The sequence below is a fragment of the Pipistrellus hanaki genome (genome assembly GCF_964339955.1).
Source record: "Pipistrellus hanaki genome assembly, chromosome: 13".
NCBI classification, from domain to species: domain Eukaryota; kingdom Metazoa; phylum Chordata; class Mammalia; order Chiroptera; family Vespertilionidae; genus Pipistrellus; species Pipistrellus hanaki.
In genome coordinates, this window is record NC_140515.1 from 11,481,394 (window position 1) to 11,495,373 (window position 13,980).

The following is a 13,980-nucleotide window of genomic DNA, read 5'->3' on the forward strand; positions in this document are numbered from 1 at the left end:
TTGTATTAATATACATTTAATGTAACATCACATACTTAAAAATTCTTATTTAATTTCTAGAACCTTGTATAGTTCATATGATTTAGTTTCTCTTAAATACAAAACTCTAAATAGATGTTAACATCAGGCTTACTGATTAGACATTACTGACCTTTGTTGTATTTTAATTTTTATTCCCTTTGAGGTGATGTAAAGATTGAACATGGAGCCGAGACTGGCTTGGCTCAGTGGATAAAGCGTTGGCCTTCAGACTGAAAGATCCCGGGTTCGATTCTGGTCAGGGGCATGTACCTTGGTTTCGGACACATCCCCAGTGTGGGGGGTGCAGGAAGCAGCTGATGGATGTTTCTCTCTCATCGTTGTTTCTAACTCTCCATCCCTCTACCTTCCTCTCTGTAAAAAATCAATAAAATATATTTAAAATTAAAAATTTTTAAAAAGATTGAACATGGGAATTGTGCCATGCCAGCACAGCCAAAGGTTAGGTGAGCCTGATGATAGACAAAGAGAAAAAGCTGGCTCTAGGGCAGCGTTTTTCAACCGCTGTTTCACGGCACACTAGTGTGCCGCGAGATGTTGCCTGGTGTGCCGTAGGTGCAGACAAGACAAGAATTTTATAATTTTTCACTATTTTGTTTACTTAATATTTCATAATAAAGTAATTATAAAATACTTTCTTTGTGTTTATTTGATTCCTATTCAAGAGAATTACTTTATATATAGTCAATATAGGCACAGAGTTAAATTTTTTAACATTTTCTAATGGTGGTGTGCCTCGTGATTTTTTTCATGAAACAAGTGTGCCTTTGCCCAAAAAAAGGTTGGAAAACACTGCTCTAGGGGGATCTTCTGTGCCTGGTTGAGGCCACAGAACAGATCCAGACTGTAAAGCTGGTGCTGTATTTATAGGCAGGGACAAACAAGGTAATTTACAATGTTCTTGTAAGTTTCACTTGTTTTGGCAGCACTTGCTGCCCCTCCCACAGCCCACAAGCTACCCAGGAAAGATCTAGGGAGCAGTCACAAGATCAAACTTAATTATGCTAAGAGGACTGTGCCCTCCAAGCTAGGAATTGTTTGTGACTTTGCCAGCAGGTCAGTCAGAGGCTTAACCCTATAGCTGCTCCCAACAGGAATTAACTAGAAGATTGCACTTTGGGAATAATTGGATTTGATCATACTGGATATTAAAACACATTAATTTGTCTTTTAAATATTTGAAAATTACCATATATGTGAAAAAAGAGAATGTAAAACTAGTGGCAAGGATATTAGATTTCCTGTATTCTGGGCAGGCATTGTACAAAGCCATATTTTTAATTCTAAAAACAATAGGTGTGGATGGTAGGTAGATATACATAGAGAGTGAATGTTTGTATCTCTTCAGAATTCATGTTGACACCTTATCTCATTGGTGTTAAGAGGTGGGGTTGGGAAGTGATCAGTTTGAGAGTGGAGCCCTCACTAGTGGAATTAGTGCCCTTAGGAAAGAGACTCCAGAGAGTTTCCACCTGTGAGGACACAGGGAGGCAACCAGGAAGTGGCCCTCCCTGGAGACTATGTAAACCTCCCAACACCCTGAGCTTGGACTCCATCATCCCCAGAACTGTAAGAAATAAATTTCCGTTGTGTATAAGCCGCCCAGTGTATAGAAGTCTGATATAGCAGAGGAGACTTTGCAGATGTGGTTAAATTAGGGTCTGTGAGATGGAGACGGTATCCTGGATTATCTCCGTGGAGCCAATGCAATCACAAGGGTCCTTATAAGAGGAGGAAAAAAGGTCAAGATCAGTAAAAGGAGATGTGATCATGGAGTGGAGTGTGCCAACACTTTTGGTTTTAGAATTTCTAACACCCAGTATTATAAGATAATTTCTGTTGTTTAAAACCACAAAGCTTGTGGTAATTTGTGAGTTAACAATGTTAGCATCACTGAAGGAGGAACACAGGAAGCCAAAAGTGATAAGGGATTATAAATTTACAGAGGCCTTGAGGGTAGGGTTCCCACTCAGCCCAGCCTGCACCCTCTCACAATCCTGGATCTCTGGCTCCTAACCACTCTCCTGCCTGCTTGTCTCAATGCCCCTAACACTTGCCTGCCTGCCTGATCACCCCTAACCGCCTCTGCCTTGGCCCCTACCACCACGGCTTCATCCAGAAGGACGTCCTGAATGACATCTGGGAGGTCACTGGGCTGTCCAGTCTAATTAGCATATTATGCTTTTATTATTATAGATTAATAATAATAATCTATAATGGCTTCAGGCCATTGTGTGTGAGGTCCCAGTGGCCATGGGCCGTGAGGCTGCTACACTAAAGCCACATGGTAGGCTAGAGAACAGGCCAGTGTGGGCTCCAGATCGAGTGAGAAACAGGAGCACAAAAGCAAACAAGCAAGAGAGAGAACTCCTTTGCCTGTAGATTTTAAATTCTCAAAAGTTTGCACATCTGCAGTGGCTCTACCCTCAACCAATTATCTTTTTCCCAGGCTAGACTGACAGACAGGCACCTTCCCTACGTCACCCCAACTTCACTGTGCATGCGCCCATCTTCCCCATCGTTTGATCCCATTCCCCTAGTGATTTGCAAGGAATGGACCCGTGGTTCCATGTGATGACCATGCTCTTAACGTCTGGCTTCCCCTTTGCTCTCTTCCTATTATTAATATCGGCTAGCTGACCCTGACGATAGCACCCAGAGTGAAGTCTACGGGGTTTGGAAAAGCATCCTCAGTACCTGAAGAGATGTAAGAATAAATATATTATAGCTGCCAAAACCGGTTTGGCTCAGTGGATAGAGCGTTGGTCTACGGACTGAAAGGTCCCAGGTTTGATTCCGGTCAAGGGCATGTACCTTGGTTGCAGGCACATCCCCAATAGGGGGTGTGCAAGAGGCAGCTGATTGATGATTCTCTCTCATTGATGTTTCTAACTCTCTATCCCTCTCTCTTCCTCTCTGTAAAAAATCAATAAAATATATATTTTTAAAAAAGAATAAATATGGCTGTCCTTCTCCTTAATGTAACCTGCAAGATCAAGTGCTTTGCTTAATGTCTTAAAAATATAGTTAAAGAAAAACCATGGAGAATATTTAATATACATGAATCTTTAGTTCTATTAAAGATTAATATTTTATTTTATCCAACAACCCTGTAACAAAAAAATTTATTGTTATAAATCACTGATAATTGCATTAGATGCATTGTGTTCAAATTTATATTGACTGCATAAACCTAAATAATTTTAATTCTACTAGTATAAACTTTGGTTTTCTTAAAGCTAAGAAGAAATAGTACAGGGTGCATGTACTTTATTCTTTGTTTTCTGAGTTTTGTTATGCTGAATATAAAATCTAGTTTTTCCTAAGGCAACAAAACCTCTATTCTTTTTAAGAATTTTCCATTTTAAGGAAATTGAATGAGCATTGAAAATAGACAAGGCAGTTGATAACAAAGTTCAATAGACACTTATTCGCAATATAGATAACTTCTTCATTAACTAAAAAAATGTTTTTTATCTTTGTTTTGAAGTGGTTTTGTGTGTGTGTGTAAGAGAGAGAATATATTTTTTATTGGCCTCAGAGAGAAAGGAGGAAGGACAGAGAGACAGAAGCATCAATGATGAGAGAGAATTATTGATCAGCTGCCTCTTGCATGTCCCATTTTGGAGATCCAGCCTGCAACCTGGGCATATGCCCTAAATGTAAATCAAACCCTGACCTCCTAGTTCATAGGTCAATGCTCAACCACTGTTTGTTTGCTTGCTTGCTTGTTGTTTTATTAAATGGTTTCTTAACTTTGATAGAGGAAAAGGTTTTTCACTGTCAAGTTTTTGTTATTCAGTATTATGTGGATGGAAAGTTAAGGAAAGGGAATGAAAATAAGGGAGGAAGGAGTGACTGGAATACCTATGAATTGCCAGGCCTTTCCCAGGCATTAACACGAGTAATCTCTAGAAAACTTCTCTGTGGTGGGTTACAATCCCTATTTTGCTAACAACAAGGAGATAAATGTGGTAACAAGCTTATTGCTAGGCAGGATCTTCTTTCAGGTTTGCCTGGTTCCAGAGCGTGAGAGCTTCCTATTGTACCATCCTGCACGTGGGAATTAGGTTTCATGAAAATATCATTTCCCTCTGTCCTCGCCATTAGACTGTGCAGTCTGGAGAGCAGAGGTGAGTATGCGTTCTCTGCCCCAGCTCACTCCCCCGCATCCTCAGCAAATGCTCAAGAAATAAGAATTAATGAAAATCCAGGGAAACAAAGAAGTAGAAACATAAATAAACATTTCACTTTTATTTCAAAACACACATTTTTAGGCTGTCAGTCTTTCTTTGCTAAAGAAGATGGTTGTAGAAGTTTGGTGTCAAGCTCAAGACTGATTTTATGAATATACTAGAGGCCCGGTGCACAAATTCATGCACAGGTGGGGTCCCTCAGAGTGGCCTACAGGGATCAGGCACCAGCTTGCAGCCTTGCAGCCACACCTGGCACCCCACCTTGTCCTGGCACCACCCCCTCACCTTCACCATCCTACCTGCTGGACGATCGATCAATCAGGGCCAATCCCCTTGCCTGGCTCCCTCAGTGCCTGGGAGCCAGGTGGCGGCTCCGCCCCTTGCCACCGCTGTTGGTCACTGTCTCTGGGATGATTAGAGAGGCAATCAGGCTCCCACTAGCACCCACCTTGGCCTGGCGCCACCTGTTCACCTGTTCCATCATCCCACCATGGTCCTGCTCTCATCGGGGCCCATCAGGGCCAGCAGCACCTCACACTGCTGCCAGCTGCCAGGGCTACATCCCTGATGCCCTCCTTGTTCTGTGCTTCCCCCTGGTGGTCAGCGTGCATCCTAGCAAGCAGTTGAACTCCTAGTTCAGCTCCTGAGGGAACAATTTGCATATTAGGCTTTTATTATATACTAGTGGCCTGCTGCATGAAATTTGTGCATGGTGGGGGGTGTCCCTCAGCCTGGCCTGCACCCTATCCAATCTGGGTCCCCTTGGGGGATGTCCAACTGCCGGTTTAGGCCCGATCCCTATGGGTGGAATCAGGCCTAAACGGGCAGTCGGACATCCCTGGAGGGATTCCAGATTGGAGAGGGTGCAGGCTGGGCTGAGGTACACCCCGCCCACCCTGTGCACGAATTTCCTGCACTGGGCCTCTAGTTTAAAATAATTATCTTTTAGATCCTGGATTTTAAAGCAGAAAAGGGAAAGCATGTTACAAACACACCTCATTAAAAAGGTTTACAAGTGAGACCTGTTGAACCACAGTCTGTTCTGACTGGGTCTCATCCGTGATTTGCAGCAGCATGCTTTCCCCAGAGGGAGCATTAATTACATGGTAGTGGTTTTGATGGTGCTGCCCCTGGAACTATGGGTCTTGTTTGGTCTCAGTGAACACAATCAGTGACTGGAGGCCACTTGTCACCCTGAACGCTCTGTTTTAACATCACGGCCCCCGTGCCACGCCTCGGCCAGAGAGCTGTGCTCCACAAACAAAGGGTCCTGACTCTGTGTGAATAAAACACTCTCTCATCACACATTCACTGTGTGGTAACTAGTGCAGGAACTTTGTTTCTCGGGAAAAAATATGCCCGTTTCGTAGTTGGTTACTTTTAAGATTCTTAAAATCAACAGATTAAATATATGCAAGATGGAAATAATCGTCCTGGACACTCTTACTCTTTAATTAAGGGCAAAGTAACTTTGAAAATTGTCACCTTACAGTTCTTTCATAAATAGATCTTGTTTTGTGGTCAACAGCATCCCCGTTTTGGAACTGTGGGACCGCTGTTCATAAACTACTGATATTGACTATTCTGCTTTTTCTCTGGGAATTGGTGGCTTTCATGTTTACTGAAATCATTGGAAAGACAGGGTATTGAATGTTAATAGTATATCTTTACAGTAATTACTACGTTAGTGTTTCCACTTTACATCAGCTTCTCAGTGCTATAGTTTTCATACAGTGTACACAGGGAAAACGGAAGGAAATTCTTTATACCAGGGCTCATGAAGGGTAGAGGTGTAAATGGATTCCACTCCACCCCTCAGAAGGAAATAATTTTATCCCACATCTCTCACGTGAGAGTTTACTGATACTACTATATGCTTTGAGTTTCTAATACACAGTTGTTAATATATTTTATTTCACCTTTTCTTTTAGATTAGAACACTGAAAATAACAATTTTGACCCTAATTGTGTTACTTTCTACTAATTCTTATTAATCTCCATCACTATAAAATAATATACAGTCACCATAGTCCACTTTTAAAAATGATTATTTGAGCTTTAGGGCCTTAAATGATTAATTCCTTCTTTTCGTCTTTTGTTTCTACAAGTCTCTTCTCTTTGTTTTATCATATCTTATCCTTTTCCTTATGTGAAAAAAAAAATCATCTTTGTTGCTAAGCTTTCTCACCTTAATTCAGGAATTCTATATTCTGGGTCAATTTGGGGAAATAGAGTTTATACCTTAGAACCATAAGGCATGATGTACTTCTGTCACTATTTTTAATACTATTTTCATTAAATGTTATTTTTTCACTGAGTTTTAAAAATATATATATATTTTTATTGATTTCAGAGAGGAAGGAGAGAGAGATAGAAACATCAATGATGGCCCTAACTGGTTTGGCTCAGTGGATAGAGCGTTGGCCTGTGAACTGAAAGGTCCCAAGTTCAATTCCGGTCAAGGACATGTACCTTAGTTGAGGGCACATCCCCAGTGGGAGGTGTGCAGGAGTAGCTGATCATAGCTGACTGATGTTTCTCTCCCATCACTGTTTCTCTCTATCCCTCTCCCTTCCTCTTTGTAAAATATCAATAATAATAATTTAAAAAAGAAACATCAATGATGAGAGAAAATCATTGATTGGCTGCCTTCTGCACTCCTCACACTGGGGATTGAGCCCCCAACCCTATCTGGGAATCAAACCATGACCTCCTGGTTCATAGGTCAATGCTCAACCACTGCGCCATGCTGGCCAGGCTTCACTGACCTTTTAATAAATCTTTCATTCCTAGTATCATGCACATACAGGACAATCCGTTACTTGGCATGATTATGATTACTATGTTGTTTACGGTTATAAACTTTTCTTACCAGGCAAAACATGTTTTCTCCATCCCTTTCCTTCTTCCCTTATCAAATACTGATAGAGCATTTTATACTTATCACCCTTTGCAAGAGCTGAGGATAAAAAAGGAGTACTACGCTCTCAGTGCTGAGTTACCTAACCCCCTGCAATTAGAAACTACAGACTGATGCAAAGGCAGATAACAAGGGTGCCATGTGATAGACTGTGATAGGAAGGCATTGCACAGTGTGGGTTCTGAGGGAGAGGAAGGCCCATCTGTCTGTGTAGCCATGGAAGAATTCCGGGAGGTGGGAATCAGGCTCGGCTCTGGGGCAGCAGAGGGCTCTGCCTGGTGGAGGAGGTGGGACAGGTCACTGGGGTCAGAAGGGCGTCTGCAGGGGTGGCTCTGCGCCTGATGGCCACTCTGTGTCAGAAAGATGGGCCCCACTCAGCCACGGCTCCACCACTCATGCCCTCACACTGAGACAGTAGAGGGGTGACACTGGACCCCATTTGACTAACAGAACTCCATCTTAGAGGCCTGACTCCTCGCTTTCAATAACATTTCGTAGTTGAAATTCATCTAACCACATCCTTAAAGGAAAGAATGCATAATGATATCATCTTTCTTAACATCATATTCTGCAAAATTGTTGGTTTTTCACTTAAATGGTAGCTAGAATATTTACGCAAGCCTTATCGCACAGGTCCGCCCACCATGGAAACATCTCACAATCACCCTGGGATCAACCACTGCCAGAGGATGATGCTGGGGCAACAGACCTCACCTCATCCCCAAGCCCGGCCCTCCCAGGGCCTCTGGGGGCCATCTACAGACCCCCCCCGAGGCTTCCCTTTCCTGGCCAACCCTCTGTGCACAGCTCTTTCCGGGAAACTTTACCTGCCTGATCTTGTACTGAGTTTGGTGCTCATCTCTACGGCCTGGCATTCAAGGTCTGTTAACAAAACCTTGGGTAAACCCATCATGTGTCTGAACCTCCATCTCCTTATCAGTGGTGCATTAGTGAGAGATATGCCAAACTCGGGGCACATTGAGTGAACATCACCGATGTTCCTTCATTTTAGTTCCTCCTGTTACCCGGGCGTTCAGGGATGAGCAGTAGCTCTGTGAAGCCGAAATGTAGACAGTTGTTGGTGAGGAAGGACCCAAGGTAAGGCGAGAAAGAGGCTGGCGGCAGAATGGTAAGCAGTTTTGTATTTGGTGTTTGTGTTTGAAAGTCAGCGTGAGTTCATGAAGGGGAACTCCAGGTTCTCTGGAAGATGGTCGGCAAGAAAAAACTGTGTGCTCTTCCCATCCATCTGGAATCCATCGAGAACCCATTTGGGCCGTGGGCCAGGGCCGGTGAGAAGGAGAAGAAGGCTGCCGGTGTGCGGGTGGCAGTTGCCTGAGGCACGGTCATGCCGAGACAGCAGAGTGTGGGTGGAGAAGCTCTGGGGAAGAGACAGCTGCTGAGAACGCGCAGGGACAGCAATGCCAGGCCAGCCCTGTTCCCCTGGACCTTGCACGCCAGTAGCTCCAAAGAGCTGCTCCTGTCCTAGGCAAGGAAAGCCGGAGTTGGATTTATTTTAAGAATTTTAAAAAGCATGGCTTTATGTTTTTTCACCCTAAATAACATAATATGATGCACACATGTTCTAATGGGATGAAAAATAAAAAAAGGTGATTTCGCCCATTGGCTCCCTCTCCTCGTACCTACCACAGCCTGGCCCTGTCTGAGAGGTGATTCCGCATGCTCATTCTGCATCCGCCGGGGCCGGCAGGAAGCAGGTGGCACATGGAATTGGGCTAACTCAGGGAGGGTTTCATAAAGGGACTATTTATAAACGTGTGGGCAGGGTGGAAGGAAATCACAAGGAACAGTGCAAGTGCAGGCCCCTGAGGCTGTTACCACTTTAAGAAACATAAAAAACATGACTCGGTGTATTTCAGAGCTGTAAAAGAATGTTGAGAAAAATTCCTGCAGGTTCTATTCCTCTGATACAAGACATGAAGGATTAACTTTAGATATGTATTAAAAATGTTTTAAAAATGGGCATATCTCCTTTTTCATGAGTGAGGTGGAGGGCATGGTAATTAAGTTGGATTTATTGACTAGCATTGTCTCACTGTGATGGCGTTTCCCCTCTGAGGTAGACCTGGTGTTTCTCCTGTGTTGATGGTTTCTCTAGTTTTGGTCGAGGAGCATATAATGAAGAACGATTTAAGGTAAGGGTTAAAGAACGTGACCTAAATGTAGCTGCTCAGTTTGAGACTTAAGAAGACTTCGTGGGAAATGAGGACACATTGGTGAAACATTTAAGGGGAAGGGGGAGGAGAAGCCACGGCATTTATTTTTTTCCTTCTTCCTTGTTATTTCTATTTTCCGTATTCCAAATCCTCCCTAAGAAATGTGTATCTTTCCGAAACCCCTATTTTGCCTTTATATCTCCTGTTTCCCAGTGGACTGTCCTCTTTATGAGGTAATTTGCCCTTTAGAACCACTTTTTCCTCATTTTGTTTTATCTTTATCGTCTTTCCTGGATGGCTTCTTTGGTAAGGTACTGTGTTCAGTTCTATCTCTATTGGTCTTTCTCTTTCATATGGATCTGGCTTTCCATTACACGTGATGTATTTGGGGATGATCATGGTAATTAAGTGCTGAAACAGCCACTGACTTAGCCCTGGAAGGCAGAGAGAACAGGAGCAAAATGCTTAACTTGATTTCAACTCCCGGGTCTCTGAGTGGATGAGGAAGTGCAGGCAGGCGCTTCGGGGGGCCTGTGAGTGTGAGCACTGCCCTGCCAGGCAGAGCGCTGGGCACGAGAGGGTGAGACCAACCCTCCAGGGTGCGCAGTGTGCTCCTGGGGCACTCACTCCTGAGTGCAGCCCTCTGGCCTCGGGGGTGCCAGGACCGGCTTCGTCAATCAATTGCTTTGACCTTTCCCCTGGGACTTCCTTCATCTGTTACAAGAGAGATGTTTGCAGAATCTGGTGTTTGGGCAAAATGATATTTTATGCCCTTTTAAAGATCACAAAAACAAATTCACAGTTAGCATAGCATACAATAGCTTTTTAGTAGCCTGCATTTTACATTCTTGTTTACTTAAACTACAATATTTGGCTTTAAGACTAAGTTTTAAAACATGAAAAAGTGAATAGACACATACTCAAAGGTACTTCCACATGGATGTACAATGCAGCATTGTTTATAGGAAGAAAGAATAGAAAACAGCTGAAATGTACATCACTAGAAGACTGATATTCATTCATAATTCAAACAGAAAAATGTTATGCAAGTATTAAAATACATGTTGTGCTGCCATATAAATATATCCAAGGTTATATACATATATATACTTACACTGAGTGGCCAGATTCTTATGATCTCTGAACACTTAATAATCTGATCACTCAGTATATATATATATATTTTAGAGGCCTGGTGCATGAATTCGTGCATGGGTGGGGTCTGGCCAGTCTAACCAGGGGGAGGGTACATGAGCAGTTGGCCAGCCTGCCTGCTGGTCAAACTCCTGGTTGAGGGGACAGTTTGCATATTAGCCTTTTATTATATAGGATATACACTGAGTGCCCAGATTATTATCCATTCAGAAGTCATAATAATCTGGCCATTCAGTGTACATATATGTATATAATGAGAAAAGAAAAAGTAGTAGACCAGCTAACCCTCTATAATAAAAGGTTAGTATGCAAATTGACTGAATGGTGGAACGGCCAGTCGTTATGATGTGTACTAACCACCAGAGGGCACACACTCAATGCAGGAGCTGCCCCCTGATGGTCAGTGCACTCCCAAAGGGGAGTGCTGCTGAGCCAGAAGCCAGGCTCATGGCCGGCCAGCACAGTAGTAGTGGTGGGAGCCTCTCCTGCCTCTAGGCAGTGCTAAGGATGTCCAACTGCCAGCTTAGGCCCACTTCTCATATAAATAAAACATTCCTGGTTGGAAAGTGTTTGTATAGAAGCCCATAAGCATTAAGTATTTGCTATGTTTACCATGCTTAGCTCTCTGTAAGGAATATGAAATAATGTTAAATGTCTCATGTTCGCAAGAAGCTTGAATTTTAAAATAAAAAATAAAGAAGAAATATAAGTATTAATAATTAAAAAAGGAGAAGCTTGAGTTTTAGGGGTGAAATCAGGCAGGTAGGCAAGCAGTTAAGGGTGACCAGGCAGGCAGGTGAGCAGTTAAGAGCCAGTGGTCCTGGGTTGCGAGAGGGATGTCTGAAAGGTCCTGGATTGTGAGAAGGTGCAGGCTGGGCTGAAGGACCCCCTCCACTCCATGCACGATTTCATGCACCAGGCCTCTAGTCCTATCTAATAAAAGGGTAATATGCAAATTAACTATCACTCCATCACAAAGATGGCAGTGCCCATAGACACAAGATGGCAGCGCCCAATCCCCTCAGCCCCACCGGAATCCCCCAGTTCTGGGGGGGGGGGGGGGGTGGCTGCTGAGAATGGGCAGCATGAATTGCCTGGGGGAATGCTTACTTCATCGCCACAGTGATAGGCAAGCGTCCCATCCTGGTCATGGAGGGTTTTGGCTGTGGAGGGCCTCTGGGCAGCACTCATACATGGAGCAGCTGGGGTGGGATGCTTGCATCATCGCTGCAGGGACGAGGCAAGCATCCTTCCCAGGCCACAGAGAGCCTCTGGGCAGTGGGCGCAGAGCGGCCAGGCCCTGCAGAGAGCAGAGAACCACGGGGAGTGGGCCTAAACTGTCAGGGCTCCTGGATTGGAGAGGGCTCCCTGAGGGCTCCCAGATTGGAGAGGGTGCAGGTGGGGTTGAGGGACCCAACCCACCTGCACAAATTTCATGCACTGGGCCTCTAATAGATAGATATAAAATCCTTCTATAATGCTCTGGTTTCTCTTCAGATCGCATAAATCTTTTGCCTTTTACTAAAATCCTTCTATAGAGAGAAATCCATCTATATAGTTATATGTAAATATACACATCCTTACATATAGATGGATGCAAATATATTTACATATGTGTATACACACTTATATTGAGTCACCTATGTTTTATGTGTGTGCTCCCTGGCTGTGTCCACTGAGAAGTCTGGCAAGCAACAACACCCCCAGTACAGTGAGCACAGCCAGCACCCAAATCCTGGCTTCTTTATACCAATTTCCTCTGAAACCAACCAGGGCTTCTTACAGAAGGCTGACTCCAAGGCTGGGCCGGCAAAGTGGACGGTGAACCTGGCATAGCTTGTGCTGGAAACAAGGAAGTAATCAACGAAAGATGGGGCCTGTTGGCTCGAAGGGGCTCTGATGGCAAATGTGGGCTCAAGTGAACCTCAAAGTAAAAAGGCCAGTGACAGATTATAACTCATTGTCTAAAATAGGAAACCCTGTAGCATGCTGATTTAAGTAAATGAATGCATACATTGAAAGTTTAATGAAGAATCAGATATTTAATGACTTCAAAGTACCTCCTCCAAATAGTTATGTTACAAAGAAAAGAAGAGCAACTTTTCAGTGGAACAATCCAGCAGCAGCTACCTTATCCAAGTGGCCAAGGTCGACATCATCGGTAATGAGGTGAACAGACAGCTCATGGATGGAATGAAAACAGCACAACATCCTGGATCCTGCCAGAGCTCAGAGCTGGAGTCCACCCACGAGGAAACGTCAGGCAAACACAAAGCAAGGGAGAGCCAGCAAAACAGCTGCTGTCATCTTCAGAAGTGGCCAAGTCAAGCAAGGTGTTTAAAATCCAGACTGAGAGAAACTAACGCATCATTGTGGCTAGACAGTACATTTCACTCTTAACTGGATTGTTTTGCTATAATGGTCATTGGTAGGGTAACTGGTAGGGTAACGGGTAATTAGTAGGAGAAACTTAAATAGGGTTTGTGGATTAGATGGTAGTAATATGTCAATACTAATTTTCCAATTTTGTGTATGTATTATGATCATATAGGAGAATGTCCTTATGTCCTTATTAACACCGAGCATCTTGATCTGGCATCTAGAAGGGTTCAGGAAACCTGGAGAAGAGGATGTGCATAATTAAATAAGAGTCTAGAGATGAAACATAATTTTGAAAGGCATATTGGGGGTGGGGGGGGCAGTTAAGCTTGGCTAAAGAAATCTAGTTCTCCTTGTCTCAGGACTCCTTGCTTTTTATTAACACAATTTGTTCTAAGGCAAGGTGGAGATATACACATCAAAGGGTAGTGTTAGGCACAGAATCCATTGTCAGAATGGGGAATTACCTTCAGTTGTTCAGGTGTTTGGCCAACAGGAGGTAGTAACATGTATATTAAGATGCCCTGAGCTGTCTGCCAGCAAGCAATCATCCTTTTCAGGTTTGGGGAAATGCCTTTAATCATTCCCAGCAGGTGACAACATATGTGACTCAGCCCTTGTTGAGTCCCCAAGTTCCACCAACCTTTCAATGAAACTCTTGCAATTATGACATGCTGGAATTGGCTTCCAGCACCTTATTTGTGGGAAATGCACTCTGAGACCTTGGGGATGGGGCCAGCGATTTAGTGTCAAATGGCTCAAGAGAATAAAGTTCCTTACACTGTGCTTGCAACTCTTGTAAGTTTGGGATCATTTTAAAATAAAAATGCATAACATGTAATAATGGATCAAAATGTATTTTTTATACAAACACTGCATGATATCACTTATATGTGTAAAAAAATTGCAAACTAATGGAAATAGATACTCAAATGGTGGTTTTGCGGGCTGGGAGGTGGGGAAATGAGGATTTGTTGGTCAAAAGATACAAAGTTCCAGTTAGAAGATGAATAATTTTGGGATCTAATATACAGCATGGTGATTATAGTTAATGATACCCTAGAATATATTTGAAAATTGCTAAGGCAGTAGGTCTCAAATGTTCTCACCACAAAAA